This window comes from Schistocerca nitens, chromosome 3, assembly GCF_023898315.1.
Source record: "Schistocerca nitens isolate TAMUIC-IGC-003100 chromosome 3, iqSchNite1.1, whole genome shotgun sequence".
In the NCBI taxonomy this organism is placed as follows: Eukaryota; Metazoa; Arthropoda; class Insecta; order Orthoptera; family Acrididae; genus Schistocerca; species Schistocerca nitens.
In genome coordinates this window covers 170,136,293-170,154,431 of record NC_064616.1, presented here as the reverse complement: position 1 = coordinate 170,154,431, position 18,139 = coordinate 170,136,293, and the positions used below count along the sequence as shown (strand labels likewise).

Here is an 18,139-nt window from a genome sequence, read left to right as displayed (position 1 = left end):
GGGGCATAGATGTGTGTGATGTCCCTAGGTTAGTTAGGTTTAAGTAGTTCTAAGTCCTAGGGGACTGATGACCTCAGAAGTTAAGTCCCATAGTGCTCAGAGCCATTTGAACCCATTTAACTACGAACGCCGCTGTGGTGTGGCATTGGCTTTCGTAACACACTGCTAGCTCCATTTGACTCACCCCCCCCCCCCCCCCGCGAACTGTTTCTTGTTGGCCTAGTTGTTTCTTTGCTCCTAACGAAACGGCAAACGATATAATGTACAGGAACACTAAAAGCGAAGAAGAATCTGCGCCATAACAAATTTCGTACCTCACTAAGCACAACAGCTATTTTCAGAGTGGTGTGTATCACCAAACAGCCGTTTGCGACCCGCTTAAAATGGAACCTTGTAGTATTAGGGACACTCTACGCCCAAGTATTCGTCCCGTAGTCGTACATGTGTTCTCCTTTAAATCTGATCAGCACAGAAGCAAATGTTTAGCACCCTATACCCCACATACACGTCCTACAATCTGGCTGTACACAGGTAGACCAAAATGCAACTGCGTGTCCTTCAGTGCTATCCGTACCCCAAGACACTCCACGGTACAAAAATCTAAGTCAACTGCAGAACTATATCAACGGTTCCATATCCATATTTCTCAGACACTTAACCTCACTAAATGATTTAGCTGGAAGTGTATAAAAAGTATGTAGCCGAGCTTTACGTACTTAATATGTTGCTGAAATGCTCGTCTCCAGCGGAAAATTATTTCTCGTAAAAATTACTTTCTTTTCACAGAAATTAGTAACTCGCGTTCGAGGTACGTATGATGAGTGAAGTCTGACTGCATCCAGAATAAGATCAGAGCTACACGAGATTGTCCTAGAGACACTGACCACATTTCTACTTTTAGTTATAATTCTTCGCTTCCCTCGTTACCAATTTTCTTCGTATACGCTTCCTTGCGTCCGGTGCAACAATTCTTGCACTCTCTTGCTGGATGGACATGCCGCGCCCCTATAAATAAAATTCTGGCAGTCTGCACGTAAAGTGCGATTGAAATCTTTGAGCTATCCGCATTACGAAATAGACAAGCTGGACAATGAAAGCGCCGCATAACAAATACTTCTGTGGCAGCGCGAGCATCTCCGGCGGCGAGCAGCGGATGAACATTTTACCGCGCTCCGGAAATAAACCTGTCGATTCGACACTACGGCTGGCTGCTGACGCAAACAGCGCTGAGTAGTGCACAGTGCTTCAGGCTAATTCGAGAACAAACAGAAAACTGTAACGTCACGATGAAATCATCGCAAATGGTATGAAACTTAGAAGAAGTTCAGCAACATGCAGATTTGCTCCTCAATTTGGTCCTACGGAACTACAGGTGTAAAATATAAAAACGCGGAGTCATATTCTGCCCCATACTCACACAGGGAACGAGCGAGAGCAGCACTGGAAGAAGATTCAGTTGCCTTCCTCTGATCTGACAAGAAATGACAAATGTATATGTGTATCGTTGAAGGGCAGTGTTCGAGCAGTGAGTGACGATTGCAGGATCGAGAGGTATAGAGTATCATCGACGACGAGGTTATTAGAGAGGGAGCTTAAGTTCAGAGTGGGAAAGACAAAAGAATATGTCGTTTTAAAAGAACCTTTCCGGTAAATGTCTTAAACGGTCGTCCTCCAGCATGCGAGTCCTGTTTCTTACGATTGCGCCCCCTCGCTCTGTTTCACGTGACTGAGTTGTGAATGAGTATGGAACGATAGCAAGGAAGACGGTGAAACCCAAGTTACGGTGAATCGCAATATTGGCACGTTACATGCAGAGCCCATCAATGTGCAAGCCGATGCTAACGTTCTCTCCCAATGGACAAATGACCAGTAGAGCCACAAGACCTCCTGCTGTAGAGTTTGAAAATTTAACACAGGTGTGGTGATCAGGAACTTTCCCATTTCTACTCTCTTCGCCCAAAATATATGTGCCATAAAAATTTCTTTCACTACAAATATTCGCATTAACTACCCACAAGTCGAGAGCTACCGCACAAGAGTGCATTATAGATATCAGCTATGGAGGCAGTAAATCATCAAATTATGGGGTCGTAGCAATGCCTGGCCTAGATAATACTTCCAACTGCCGTATTAGATGTTATTTATAAAGACCTGAGCCCTGATCGTCACATATCCGTTACTTGTCACCTCTGCCGTAAGTAATGCATGAGAGACAAGCCCATATATCTGACTAAAAGAACCCAAGCGTTATACATGACCGCGAATGTCCTACAGACGCAAAATTGACATCGCGAGTGGAACATGGCGGCGTAAAAAGGACCTCTAATATTTTCACTATATATAAAAAAATTATCAGACAATCAGCAGCACTATAAGTTTATCAGTTGACAATAACGTTTTCTACAGGAAAGTATCGTCACAGATCGATGGTAAGGAAATGCAGAAAGATTTGAACAAAATTTTCACTTGGTATAATGAATAACAACTCTCTCTAAATGTGGATAAATGTAAAAAAAATCTCTATAACAGAGGGAGAGAACCAGCGTTGCGGACACTTTGCAATAATTGAAGCGCGTCATCAACTCCGAACGCCCAGGAATGCTGACAGACGTCATCATTCTGTTGCAGGGTAATGCCCGCGTATATGTTGCCAAGGTTATTTGGACTACACTGCTGAAGTGTCGCTGGGAAGCCCTCACACATCCTCCATACACTCCCGATCTCTCCCCACGTGATTTTCATATTTTTGGACTCGTCAAGACAGACACTCGTGGTCGTCGATTTGCTTCGGACGTAGAGGTGTGTGATTGGGTACAACCACGGTTCCGTACGCGACCTCACTACATTTTCCACTTAGGCATTGACGATATTGTCTCACTGTGTGATAAATGGATGAACTGTCATGGCGATTACTTTTCAAATGATAAACAGTTTACTTACTTCTTTCTATCTGTCTCGTTATATTTGACTGCCCGTTATACAGTAGTCGTGAACAACTTGTACTACACGTTACTTCATATAAGTATTTAGGGGTACTACCAGGAGGCAATATGAAACGGGACGATCATGCAAAACCGCCATCAGGGAAAGTGAATGGACGGCAGATTTGTTGGAACGGTTCTGGATACGCGTAACGCAGCCATGAAGAAAATCGTATACATGACGACAGTGGGACAAATTCTACAGTATTCCTCCGCATCACAAAAGACAACTAAGCAGGCATCACAAAAGAAGCCCAACGAATTCAGAGACGTTCTGCTAGAATCGTCACTGCCCGTACTAAAGTTCGACGAAAGCTCTCTTGTGGTAGAATTTTATTTCAACGGACTAGTTTCTGGCTTTCGTTATCATTCCACTAAAGACATATTTCCTATAATTACTTACTTGCAGTGCATATTGTAGTGTTTTATGAATATGCGATTTTTCAGTTTTGTATGTAACGTTCTCTAGCCTATCGTATTGACGATATTTCTTAATGTTTATCTAATAAGACGGTTACATGACCTACACTATGTGATCAGAAGTATCCGGACACCTGGCTGAAAATGACTTACAAGTTCGTGGCCCCCTCCATCGATAATGCTGACATTCAATATGGTGTTGGCCCACCCTCAATTTTGGTGACAGCTTCCACTCTCACAGGCATACGTTTAATCAGGTGCTGGAAGGTTTCTTGTGGAATGGAAGCCCATTCTTCACGGAGTGCTGCACTGAGGTGAGGTATCGACATCGGTCGGTGAGGCCTGCCACGAAGTCCGCGTTCCCAAACATCTCAGAGGTGCTGTATAGGATTCAGGTCACGACTCTGTGCAGGCCAGTCCATTACAGGGATGTTATTGTCGTGTAACCACTCAGCCATAGACCGTGCATTATGAAAGATGCAATCGCCATCCCCGAATTACTCTTCAACAATGGGAAGCAAGAAGGTGCTTAAAACATCAATGTAGACTTGTGCTGTGATAGTGCCACGCAAAACAACAAGGCGTGCAAGCCCCCTCGATGAAAAACATGACCACACCATATCACCACCGCCTCCGAATTTTACTGTTGGCACTACACACGCTGGCAGATAACGTTCACCGGGCATTCGCCATACCCACACCCTGCCATCGGATCGCCACAGCCGGCCGGAGTGGCCGAGCGGTTCTAGGCGCTACAGTCTGGAACCGCGCGATCGCTACGGTCGCAGGTTCGAATCCTGCCTCGGGCATGGATGTGTGTGATGTCCTTAGGTTAGTTAGGTTTAAGTAGTTCTAAGTTCTAGGGGACTGATGACCTCAGATGTTAAGTCCCATAGTGCTCAGAGCCATTTGAACCATTTTTGATCGCCACATTGTGTACCGTGATTCGTCACTGCACACAACGTTTTTCCACTGTTCAATCGTCCACTGTTTACACTCCTTACACCAAGAGAGGCGTCGTTTGGAATTTACCGGCGTGATGTGTGGCTTATGAGCAGCCGCTCGACCATGAAATCCGTTTTCTCACCTCCCGCCTAACTGCCATAGTACTTGTAGTGGATCCTGATGCAGTCTGGAATTCCTGTGTGATGGTCTGGATAAATGTCGGCCTATTACACATTGCGACCTTCTTCAACTGTCGGCGGTCTCTGTCAGTCAACAGACGAGGTCGGCTTGTACGCTTTTTTGCTGTACGTGTCCCTTCACGTTTCCACTTGACTATCACATCGGAAACATTGGACCTAGGGATGCTTAGAAGTGTGGAAATCTCGCGTACAGACGTATGATACAAGTGACACCCAATCACCTGACCACGTTCGAAGTGCGTGAGTTCCGCGTAGCGCCCCATTCTGCTCTCTCACGACCTCTAATGACTACCGAGGTCGCTGATATGGAGTACCTGGCAGTAGGTGGCAGCACAATACACCTAATACTAAAAACTATGTTTTTGGGGGTGTCCGGATACTATTGATCACATAGTGTACATCATCTTTCACGTGTGTAACCTCCCCACTATATTTGGTTACTGTACGGAATTTAGATGGAATTTAGCCAAACTTTACCTCCCACTCTATAAAATCTACGTATTAAAAAAAACCATGCCCCACAAACTGTTATCCAACTTAAAGTCGTATGCTAAACTTTCACTAAACAGAACCGATATTAACTGAACTGTAACGGATCTGAATGCAATGCAACATGTCTTTATGTTAAATGCGCAAAAAAAGTAAGACAATTATCAGGCCCTAATCAAAATTTCCCGTTACCTCGCGTCTTGACAACATTGCTGCAGATTTCACGACATCACAACAGCCAGCAGGCAGCGGCTAAGCTAGATTTCCATTTCTAAATACATATTCGAATTGTTGCAAGTGGTAATGCGTAATGACAAATAGTGGGATGGGGAGAGTAAATATTCCTATGAAATGATATGCCAAGACAACATTTTAGAATGAAGTATATATTCAAAAAGAAAGAGTAATACTTCGCATGATCTTTAACAAAACATAGGTCTAGACAATACTATGCTTAAGAAGGTGAACAATGATTTAAAGAGGGTACAGTATTAATAGAGAATTTCTATGAAAATCAAACAGCTTAATCAATTAATATGTTAGCGCATAACTAAGGGAAGTGGGGTGCTTTTTCTCTCAGCTGTAGCTGACAATAATCATTCTTAGCTGCAATGTGCTGCGGCCTTACCTCAAACTCCTTCTCCTCAAAACATAACGTTTTACAAAATTTATATTCTTTTCACTTGCTATTATATCCATCTTATTCATTCTTGCTGTCCTTTACAATAGTCTTCATCTGAATGATACAATTACAAATCAACACAGCGCTACGGAATAGGTCCATCACCTACCCATACTTCTACATCCACATGACTACTCTGCAATTCACATTTAAGTGCTTGGCAGAGGGTTCATCGAACCACAATCATACTATCTCTCTACCATTCCACTCCCCAACAGCGCGCGGGAAAAACGAACACCTAAACCTTTCTATTCGAGCTCTGATTTCTCTTATTTTATTTTGATGATCATTCCTACCTATGTAGGTTGGGCTCAACAAAATATTTTCGCGTTCGGAAGAGAAAGTTGGTAACTGAAATTTCGTAAATAGATCTCGCCGCGACGAAAAACGTCTTTGCTTTAATGACTTCCATCCCAACTCGCGTATCATATCTGCCACACTCTCTCCCCTATTACGTAATAATACAAAACGAACTGCCCTTTTTTGCACCCTTTCGATGTCCTCTGTCAATCCCACATGGTAAGGATCCCACACCGCGCAGCAATATTCTAACAGAGGACGAACGAGTGTAGTTTAAGCTGTCTCTTTAGTGGACTTGTTGTATCTTCTAAGTGTCCTGCCAATAAACGCAATCTTTGGCTCGCCTTCCCCACAATATTATCTATGTGGTCTTTCCAACTACAGTTGTTCGTAATTTTAACACCCAGGTACTTAGTTGAATTGACAGCCTTGAGAATTGTACTATTTATCGAGTAATCGAATTCCAACGGATTTCTTTTGGAACTCATGTGGATCACCTCACACTTTTCGTTATTTAACGACAACTGCCACCTGCCACACCATACAGTAATCTTTTCTAAATCGCTTTGCAACTGATACTGATCTTCGGATGACCTTACTAGACGGTAAATTACAGCATCATCTGCGAACAACCTAAGAGAACTGCTCAGATTGTCACCCAGGTCATTTATATAGATCAGGAACAGCAGAGGTCCCAGGACGCTTCCCTGGGGAACACCTGATATCACTTCAGTTGTACTCTATGATTTGCCGTCTATTACTACGAACTGCGACCTTCCTGACAGGAAATCACGAATCCAGTCGCACAACTGAGACGATACCCCATAGGCCCGCAGCTTGATTAGAAGTCGCTGGTGAGGAACGGTGTCAAAAGCTTTCCGGAAATCTAGAAATACGGAATCAACTTGAGATCCCCTGTCGATAGCGGCCATTACTTCGTGCGAATAAAGAGCTAGGTGCGTTGCACAAGAACGATGTTTTCTGAAACCATGCTGATTACGTATCAATAGATCGTTCCCTTCGAGGTGATTCATAATGTTTGAATACAGTATATGCTCCAAAACCCTACTGCAAACCGAAGTCAATGATATAGGTCTGTAGTTCGATGGATTACTCATACTACCCTTCTTAAACACTGGTGTGACCTGCGCAATTTTCCAATCTGTAGGTACAGATCTATCGGTGAGCGAGCGGTTGTATATGATTGCTAAGTATGGAGCTATTGTATCAGCGTAATCTGAAAGGAACCTAATCGGTATACAATCTGGACCTGAAGACTTGCCCGTATCAAGCGATTTGAGTTGCTTCAACTAAGAACGTAATAGACCGCGCAGAGGCAAAGACTGTACCACGACAAGACCAATGATTGTTTAACAGTAACGTAACTTGCTCTCTCTTTGATTTGCACGTCGCTGACACAGAAAACCCAACCGACATGACCACCTTACACATGTAGAAACCCAACTACCAACTTTCTTTTATGTCGCATAATTCCACCTTGGTGTTCTAATTTTTTACGTCTGTGTATTTAGTACAAAAATCTTTATTCTGATTACATATATGTATATATGAGTCATGTAATCGTACTATTACATATAAGGCAAGTCGAATTACAATGAACTGAAAAACCACTGTAAGTAACTTATGATAAAATATGTCTTTTGTGGAATACAGATACCGCAGATGACGGGAAACTCCCGAATCTAGTCCGGTGAAATAAAATACTACATCAAAGCGGCTTTTTTCGAACAATTAACTAATAATTTAACATACATACAATTTCTACAAGCTGCAGAGCACCAAACGTAGGCCTACAGACATTCTTGTAACAGAAATTGTCCAGGAATTTAAACAGGCTCAAAATGGCTCTGAGTACTATGCGACTTAACTTCTGAGGTCATCAGTCGCCTAGAACTTAGAACTAATTAAACCTAACTAACCTAATGACATCGCACACATCCATGCCCGAGGTGGGATTCGAACCTGCGACCGTAGCGGTCTCTCGGTACCAGACTGTAGCGCCTAGAACCACACGGCCACTCCGGCCGGCATTTAAATAGGAATCCATGTAAAAAAAAAAAAGTAAGTACTTCTCTCGAAGCCATGTTCGTTAATGCCATGTTCTAAGAAGACTAGGTGACATTATGCTGCCAGTATCTCTATCTCGCGTAGGCATGTGATAGTAACACGAGAGAGATTAAGGTAAGTACAGAGACATATGCAGGGTATTTGAAAAAAAAGTCATATAATTACCTATCCGGAAGCCAATACATGCTCAGTTATGGGACGTTTTACTTTTGACGAGTAATGTGTAGTATTTGGTGCTGTTGGCCGTCTTACGGTTGCATTTCACAGTGCATGTCTTTGCAGGACACTGTTGGTGGATTTCTGGTTATGAGCTCAATCAATCGGCAACGCACAGACGTTAAGAGCTCTAAGAAGTCCAAAGGGGGGCCGCTAGATTTGTAGTGGCAAGTTCGAACAACACACAAGTATTCAAATGGTTCAAATGGCTCTGAGCACTATGGGACTTAACATCTGGGGTCATCAGTCCCCTAGAACTTAGAACTACTTCAACCTAACTAACCTAAGGACATCACACACATCCGTCCCTGAAGCAGGATTCGAACCTGCGACCGTAGCGGTCGCGCGGTTCCAGACTGAAGCGCCTAGAACCGCTCGGTCACCGCGGCCGGCACACAAGTATTGCGGATACGCTTCGCGAACTTAAAAGGGAGGGAAGGCGACATTATTTTCGAGGAACACTATCGAAAAAATTTAGAGAACCGGAATTTGAAGCTAACTGCATAAATTTCGAGTACGGACCACGAATATAAAGTACGAGAAATCGGAGCACATACGGAGGCATGTAGTCAGTCGGTTTTCCCTCGCTCTGTTTGCAAGTGGAACAGGAAAGGAAATTACTAGTAGCTGTGCAGGGTGCCATACGCCACGCTCCGTAAAGTGGCTTGCGGAGTTTGCATGTAGATGTAGATTGGTTTCCGGCCATATCGTAACTGGAACTTTTGTTCAACGAGTTTTGACCAATACTACCTCCTGTAGGAATACGTGTAGCTGTTTTAAACATTTTTCCCTCGCTCAGTAGGCAAAGGGAATATGACAGAAAACACGGCCCGGCACCCAACTACCGTATCACGACCGTCTTCAGGTCACGAGCTGATGCGCAGACGCAAAGCTAAAAACATAAAAAGCGACAACGAAAGGTCGGATTAGGGGCGAGTGGTGACATTGAGCTGGTGTGGCAGCGACAAGTGCCGTCTAAGGGGTTAATTGACCGAGGCCGGGCGGAAGGAGTGGGTGGGCTTAACCCGAGGGCCGTCGTGTTTTCCTAACGTTATTGGATTCGGCCGCAAATCCGCTCCAGCGAGGCGCTACAAAACGAAAAAACGCTTCCGAGAACGAGAAAAGAGGAATTTCAAGGGAACAGCGAACCCACCGAGCACTGCCTCTCTGGCCGAAAACGATTTTTCGCTTACTTGTGTCTCGGTGAAGACGATATATGGTCGAAATTATTTCTCCTTTCTTGCGAAAGACATTCTCCGCTGCGAGGTAGTAACGGAAATTTATTTCTATTTAATTTTATGAGATAGCGTCCTTTCTGCGTTCTTCAGAGTAAAGCCTTTATACAACTGGCAAAAACGCCACAATACCAATAAAAATGTACACAAACGGTAAAAGATAAAAGTTTCAGATTTACGTCCGGCAGCGTTCATGTTTTATTGTGAGTATGACAAGGACTGAAGAAAAAACTGCTACAGAACAATATATATGCCGCGCGGTTTGAGGCGCCATATCACGGACTGCGCGGCCCCTCCCGTTGCAGGTTTGAGTCCTCGCTCGGACATGGGTGTGTGTTGTTCTTAGCATAGGTTAGTTTAAGTTAGTTTAATTAGTGTGTAAGTCTAGGGACCGCTGACCTAAGCAGTTTGGTCCCCTAGGAATTCACACACACACACACACACACACACACACACACACACACACACACACACATACAATACAATACAATATATATGAAGCACGAAATCTCTTGGGAGTATAATCAAACGATTTAGAAACAACAAACAGAAGGGAACCACAAAATGCACTGACCTGTATGAAAATTGCAAAACCGATGAAAACACACCTCACTCGAACGAAATTTACATCAAAGATTATGTACAAGCGATTAGAATTACAAAACTGTGCTTTCGATTTCGAGAATTCAGCATGATGTGAATCCTTCACGACCTACAATTAGATCTTCCGAAAGTTCTACCTGCGAATCAAATATGGCCTACACTGGGTCCGTAACCCTTTGTAAGTACATCAAAATTTGTCACAGAGTTTGACTTAATTTTATGCTGACGAATACGGGTACGGGAAAGGATAAGAGAGAATGAATACTCCATTAGTAGTGTAGCGCTTGACACAGTCACGTCGATTAAATATTTGGGCGTAACATTGCAGAGCGATATGAAGTGGGACAAGCATGTAATGGCACTTGTGGGGAAGGCGGATAGTCGTCTTCGGTTCATTGGTAGAATTTTGCGAAGATGTGGTTCATCTGTAAAGGAGACCGCTTATAAAACTTTAATACGACCTATTCTTGAGTACTGCTCGAGCGTTTGGGATCCCTATCAGGTCGGATTGAGGGAGGACAGAGAAGCAATCCAGAGGCGGGCTGCTAGATTTGTTACTGGTAGGTTTGATCATCACGCGAGTGTTACGGAAATGCTTCAGGAACTCGGGTGGGAGTCTCTGGAGGAAAGGAGGCGTTCTTTTCGTGAATCGGTACTGAGGAAATTTAGAGAAGCAGCATTTGAGGCTGAATGCAGTACAATTTTACTGCCGCCAACTTACATTTCGCGGAAAGACCACAAAGATAAGATAAGAGAGATTAGGGCTCGTACAGAGGCATAAAGGCAGTCATTTTTCCCTCGTTCTGTTTGGGAGTGGAACAGGGAGATAAGATGCTAGTTGTGGTACGAGGTACCCTCCGCCATGCACCGTATGGTGGATTGCGGAGTATGTATGTACATGTAGATGTAGATGACCAGTAGCTGACAATAAAATGTATTGATGGTCTGGTTTTCTGTATCGGTGCCCGTTTGACCGACAGCTTATACGATCTTTTTAGTTAGAAACGATATCGAATACACAGTGGCAAGCATCGAATACCAGCACACGGCGTTAAGTTGAGAGAAGCTAATTAAATTATACCATATATTAAAAACATCGCTAGAATGGGTATTTTCTTCTCTATCAGTTTATTATTCAGTTAGCTGATTACCCGGCGTTTCCCGGGTATATATTTATTACTATCTTTCGTTAGCCATCTCCCCCTCCCCTTATCCCTGTCCATCTCATCCTTCACCTCCACTCTGCCGCCCTCACTCTCCCTGTCCACCCTCCTTCTCCCCTCTCTTCTTGTTCTGCTCGTTCCGTTCTCTCTCCATCTCCTCCTCTCTCCTCTCTCTGTCTATCTTCTTCTCTTCCCTTTCTCTGTACATTTCCTCCTCTCCTTCTCTCTGTTCACCTTCTCCTCCCATCCCTCTCGTCCTATCTCTTCCTCTTTCCTTTTTCTGTCCATCTCCTCCTCTCTATGTCCATTTGTCCCTCCCCTCTCTCTACTCAACTTCTTCTCCCCCTGTCTGTGACCACCTCCTTCATTCCCCTCGCTGTCTATCCATCTCCTGCCCCCTTCTCTCTCCGCGTCATCACGCTCGCCCCATTAGGACGGTAGTGGGTCTTAATCCCAGAGTATCTCTTTCCATATCGTAACTAATGTGTGTTCCATATTTGATTGAAATCGTTCTTGGGTTTTAGGATGAGCTTTTTACTCGTTGCTTTATCCGCGTACGCCAATGTCAAATTTCACATATGTTTAACGTATTTCACACGTATTCGTACATATATATCCAGTAACACTGGCGAATTTCGCCCCGCACTTACATTTTCACGCAGCATAATGTTTATGATGTCGTGTCTCCTGAACTAAGTACTGTACAATGATATAATATAGCAGATACATCAGTGGTATATCTGGCTATTGCCCACAAAAACAGGTGCGAATAGAGTTAGCAGTAAAGAAGCAGTAAATCAAAAAGTCATGTTTCATGCGTCAGTTTTACTGCATGAACAGTGAAAATGCAGTGAGCGATAAACTTTTTTCCTTCCTCATTTTGTGGGAGCTATCATCGGGAAACAGTTTCGTGAAGGTTTGAAATTATGTCTAAGGTTTGTTCCAACTTACTAAGAGTTCTCATTCTCAAATATTGGATGACTATAATATGGCTATTCGTGCATTGTGGGCTACGCTGCTTTCTCATCCCCAATCCCACCTCTCTGAAAGGTAGGTAGTTCTTATCCCCACACCCTTGATTTCCAAACAGTAAGAGATATGTACAGCACGTATGATTGAAATGGGCCAGGTGGTTTAGAAGGAGACGTGATATATATATATATATATATATATATATATATATATATATATATATATATATATATATATATATATATATTAGGAAAATTATAGATTGCTACTCATCGTAAAGATTGCATGCTGAGTTGCAGACAGGCACAACGAAAAGACTGTTACATATTTAGCTTTCGGCCACAGTCTTCTTTAGAAAAGAACACACACACACACACACAGACAATCATTCACAAATGGTTCAAATGGCTCTGAGCACTATGGGACTTAACTTCTGTGGTCATCAGTCCCCTAGAACTTAGAACTACATAAACCTAACTAACCTAAGGACATCACACACATCCATGCCCGAGGCAGGATTCGAACCTGCGACCGTAGCGCCTAGAACCGCTCGGCCACTCCGGCCGGCAAACATTCACAACGTGTCAGCTGTACGGTGAGTATCAATTTATACTTCTCCTTATATTGTTGATATTACAATCTGGATTTTCATTGTTATATACGTACATCCGTTTTTATCATATGTATATACGTATGGATACGGATTCTTTCATAGAAATGATGTAGCGTCTATACAAGTGGTATGGATAGAAAAAAATTGTGCAAAGGCAGCTCGTGAACTGAAGGTTTCTACTTGAGAGAAATACTTATGAAGAAACGCAGATTAAATCTACAATTCTAATTCCTAATTCATCATTTATTTCTCGTGTATTTTTCTGAAATGTTAGTGCTGACTGCAGAAGAAGCACAGTAGATTCAGCTCTTATCGGACACCACAAAGACGATGCGAAACCTTCATACAGATGATGATGTTTGGTTTGTGGGGCACTCAACTGCGCGGTCATCAGCGCCCTTAGAAAGTCCCAAATTTTTCACACTCCAGTGTTTTACGCAGTTCAATCGAACCACTATCACGAAGAATGACGATGATGAAGTGATGAGGACAACAGAAACACCCAGTCCCCGGGCAGAGAAAAATCCTCAACCCGGCCGGGAATCGAACCCGGGACCCTGTGATCCAGAGGCAGCAACGCTAGCCACTAAAACACGACCTGCGGACAACTTTCATACAGATAACCTATTACTGAGGCTAGATGCGGAACAATGTTCTTAGAGCGAATGATGTATTTCCAATCACAATTTCTTAGTAAATTTACTGACGATGTATTCATGCTGGCCTTCCAAAGCGCTACTGTAATCTTGAAAACAGCAAGTACTACTTAAGAAATCAGTATTGTCTCCTCCCTGGAAACCTAACAGGAATGAAAGTGACATGGTGGGAATCAGGATTGCAGCGCATTTCCGCTACGAAATGTAATAACGGCTGAATCTCTGCAAGCGAGAAGAGGAAGAAAATAGTCAGGCTCGCACAGCCACCACTGCAACGGAATAATAGCTGGAGAAATGGGGAGGGGAGGGCCTTTTACAAACCCCTCAGCCAGCGTGTACGTTCAAGTTGGCCGCATCCCGTTGTGGAGCTACTCGACGTCTTGGTGGAAAGTTTAGCGTCTGCTGGCAGCCCATTCCCAGGCAATATTCATAAACTTTGGTCTTCTCAAAGAATCAGACTTGATGCTTTCTTTCGTGCGACACAAACTGCGCGAAATGAACTTCTACGAGCGGATGCTTATACTTGTGGGATCCACTCTTCTCTAACAGTTTTTTCGCCATAAATGAAGCAACGATGTAAGTGCCTCAAATCAAGGACCCCGGGACAGCACCGAAGCTGTGAGAGCTTCTCGATACACTTATTTACAGCAGTGTCTATCAAACTAGATATTCTCATTCAACTGTTACATTCAAGAGATTTTTGTTTTAACCGTGTCAATGCTCTCTGAAGTCAGTAAACAGTAAACCACGTAGTCCACAGCATGCATCAAGCTCTATGTCTTACACAAGACTATCAACAACAGCTAATGTTACCTGTAGATAACCTCCTGTATTTGTTTAATAAGGCAAGAGTGTTTCAGAAAGATTCATCTGATTAGACTAGATTGTATCTTCTACATCATTGAAGATAGAAACTTCAGATAAATTTTAATTTACGCATCGAAACTAAAAATGCATCACGACGCAAGTTGTTAGTTGGTGGTTCATGTTTTAGCGCTACGAGTCTGCCTGGTTCATTAACCACTGTGCATCGAGTCGAAGCGGCGACAATATAGCAACAAAAGGCATTTAATGCTCTCAGATTCTAGACGTGCAATTCAGTTACAACTATAACGCCTGATTTTCGTCGAGATTGTGTCCCGTTCTTTCTTCGGAAAAGACTAACAGGAAATCACGAACCTGGGTGTGTTGGAGACCTGACTTTTTGCACATTTGCAAGACCATGACGAAATCTTAATTCTTACACAGAGCAGGGCACCATTACACTGGCACCTGTAAGTAAGAGCATTTCTTAACGCTGAGTTGCCTCAACGACGGATCAGGACGTAAGGGAGCGGACAGATGTCGCATTGCACCGCGGGCCTCAAAACTCGCCTGGTCTCCGAGTATGTGATTTTTTGTGGGGGTTTATGAAAGAGTGTCGATAGGCCTCCTTCCTAACAAATTTGGGTGAACTGCGATGTCGCATAGCAACAGCAGTGCAGCGACTCCTGAACCGCTCGCAAATGCATGGGGCGAATCCGATTCTCGTCGGGATGTTTGTCGAGCACCCAGTGGAGGGCACATTGAATACCAGTGAAAACTAAATGAAAACTTTGATCCTAAACGTTATTTTGGAAAGTACCAACGCTGTATGTGCAAAATATGTACCCTTACGAAATGGGTTGGTTCCTTTCAAATTAAAAACTTTGTAGCTCTACGCACAAGTTAAAATTCACCCGAAGTTTTCGCCTTCATTAGTGTTGAAGATATAGTACTGTGGAATCGAATGAATCATTTTTACAATATCATACACGATGGTATTTGGGAAGTCATGGGAAAAGCCACTACCTGTCCAAACGGGACCTAGTATTAGCGACTATTTGCATTCCTGTGGGGATTAAGTCAATGCGTTACGCTTCACAGCTCTGTCGCCACTCAGTCATAACAGAGAGAACATTAACTCAGGCCGCCAAGTATTCTGAAAGTCGACAGAGGTTTTGTTGAAGGATCCAGCGCGAAATACTCAGGAATTGATTTAGGTAAACGACGGAAAACGCATGTGAGAATGGCGGGACGAGGATCTGAACCCCACTCATACCAAATGGAATTTCTGTGTCCTAACCAATGGATCACGCATTAACACGCCAGGCAGCAGCGAGGTTTCCATTCCTCTCTGCTGCTCCTCATTTAAGATTTTTCCAATTTTCCTGAAGCTGTTGCATGCGAATGCCTGGCTAGTTGTAAGGACAAGGCCAGGAACCATTCCTCTTCCATCTTTCTTCACGAAAGCAAGTGCATCGTCTTCTTCTTCTCCACTATTTAGGAATACTTTTGCCTCTCAGTGTATCTAAACTTAGAAATTCAAATGCAGATCATTAGAACAAACGTTGTTTTCAATTTTAAAGTCATTTAATTGAAACTACGAAAAATCTGAGATTTTACTACCGTATTTATATTGGGAAGAAGAGTTTGTTGCACAAGGAGTAGGCCTTAATTTGTGGAGGAACAAGTAAATTTACGACTAATATTTAAAGAAAAAGCGGTGGGGTCTGCAAGAGCAAATTGCTCTCTGATAAAAATTAATTGTAAAAGGGAAAGAGTGGGCGTTACTTCAAGGAAAAAATATTAAAAAGGTAGGCAAGTGCCTCGTCATCAGACAAAGCACATCAGCTGCCTCAAGGTCACACTACGCCTAGCGCGTAACCATGCGCTAAAAGCGTACATAAGTGAACAGCTTCTTTTTTTTTTTTTGATAGATAAGGAATTAGGAAAGGAGATAAGGAATTTTCATTGTCTATAATACAACATACAGTCACCAGTAATCTTTGTTTAACGATTGTTATTGCCTACTTTGTCCCAAATAAAGAGGTATTCGTCAGCATTCAGCTTATTCTTTCTTTTTGTACTCAAAGTAAAAGGGTTTGTCTGGAACCAATGTACCACAGGGAAACTTAGCTAGTAGGCGTGTACTCTCCGCTATACTCCACGTCTTCAAAGACAAAATGTTTGCATCAAGGCCACCATAACGTGTACCACTGCAGTGCCTGTGCGACGTGGCTATCGTCGCCGTTAGCGGCGCAGTGTTCCTGTGTACAAGTCTTTGAAGGCAATGGACATTGACCTTGCTGGATAATTCGATAAGAAGCAGTTTATTCGTGGACTAAGAACACAATTCACGTGTGATGTATCAGCTGTCTTTGGAGGCAGTACATGGTTGACCTTGGCTGTTGTATGGGGCAACCATGCAAAAAATGGTTCAAATGGCTCTGAGCACTATGGGACTTAACATCTGAGGTCATCAGTCCCCTAGAATTTAGAACTACTTAAACCTAACTAACCTATGGACATCACACACATCCATGCCCGAGGCAGGATTCAAACCTGCGACCGGAGTGGTCGCGCGGTTCCAGACTGAAGCGCCTAGAACCGCTCGGCCACACCGGCAGGCGCAACCCTGCAGATTATGGCCTAGTAGCTAAGGTTCCCTATGGTACATTGGTTCCAGACAAACCCTTTACTTTGTCTACAAGAAGAACGAAGAAGCTGAATGCTGACGAATATCTCTTTATTTGGGCCAAAGTAGGCAATAACAAATGTAAAATAAAGATTACTGATGACTGTATGTTGTATCATAGAAAACAAAAATTCCTTATCTCCTTTCCTAATTCCTTATCTTTCCAAAAAGAAATATATATTCACTTACGTACGCTTTTAGCGCTTGGTTACGCGCCAGGCGTAGTGTGACCTTGGGGCAGCTAATGTGTTTAGTCTGGTGACGAGGCACTTGACTACCTTAAGAGAGCGGAGGACGCGCGGCTACGAGTGGCAACAATTTGATGCATGAATTTAGTGAAATAAATTTTTACTCTTAACAGATTAAGAGCAGGCCATTCAATCTACCCCTCTAATTTTCAGCATTCCCCTATAGCACCACATTTAAGAAACTTCTACTTTCTTCTTGTATGCGATTTTTATTGTATACGTTTGATTACCGTACACGACTACACTCCAGACACCTTCAGAGAGGATTTCATAACATTCAAATTTTTATTCGATTTAAACACATTTTTCTTCTTCTGAAACTATTTCCTTGCTATTTCCAGTATCCATTTTACAGCCTCTCTACTACAACACAGGAGAATTATTCTGCTACCCAAATAGCCAGACACATCTACTACTATATAAATCGTATCTGGTTTTTCGGGCATGACCAAAAGAGCAGAGACCTTTTTCATTCTGCAGCCACTATGAGTCAAGACACGAAGGAATTGAAGACAATAATTGGAGTGGGCATAGATTTATATCCATGGGGCAAGTTGAAAATTTGTATCCGAGTGGGATTTGAACCTAGGTCTCCTGGTTACAAGGTAGATGCGCTGACCACTATGCTGTCCGGACACAGTGGTCACTACAACCACACAGACTACCCAAGCACGCCTCCCGTCAGACCAAATATTCAACTCGTACCACATACTACCAATGTAGTGCCGCTTTGGACATGTCCAAAAGAACAACCACCACATATACACACAATAAAATGAGTTTTGCATCACATCGGTTCCAAGGGTTCCGGAACCTGTACAGAAACCTGGAA

General features: G+C 43.2%; 1 protein-coding gene across 1 annotated transcript in view; it reads right to left on the bottom strand.

Moving 5' to 3' along the window:
* The window catches only part of LOC126248110 (dystrophin, isoforms A/C/F/G/H-like), a 1,130,095-nt gene that overhangs the window by 554,899 nt on the left and 557,057 nt on the right, over positions 1-18,139 (bottom strand). The window lies entirely within an intron of this gene.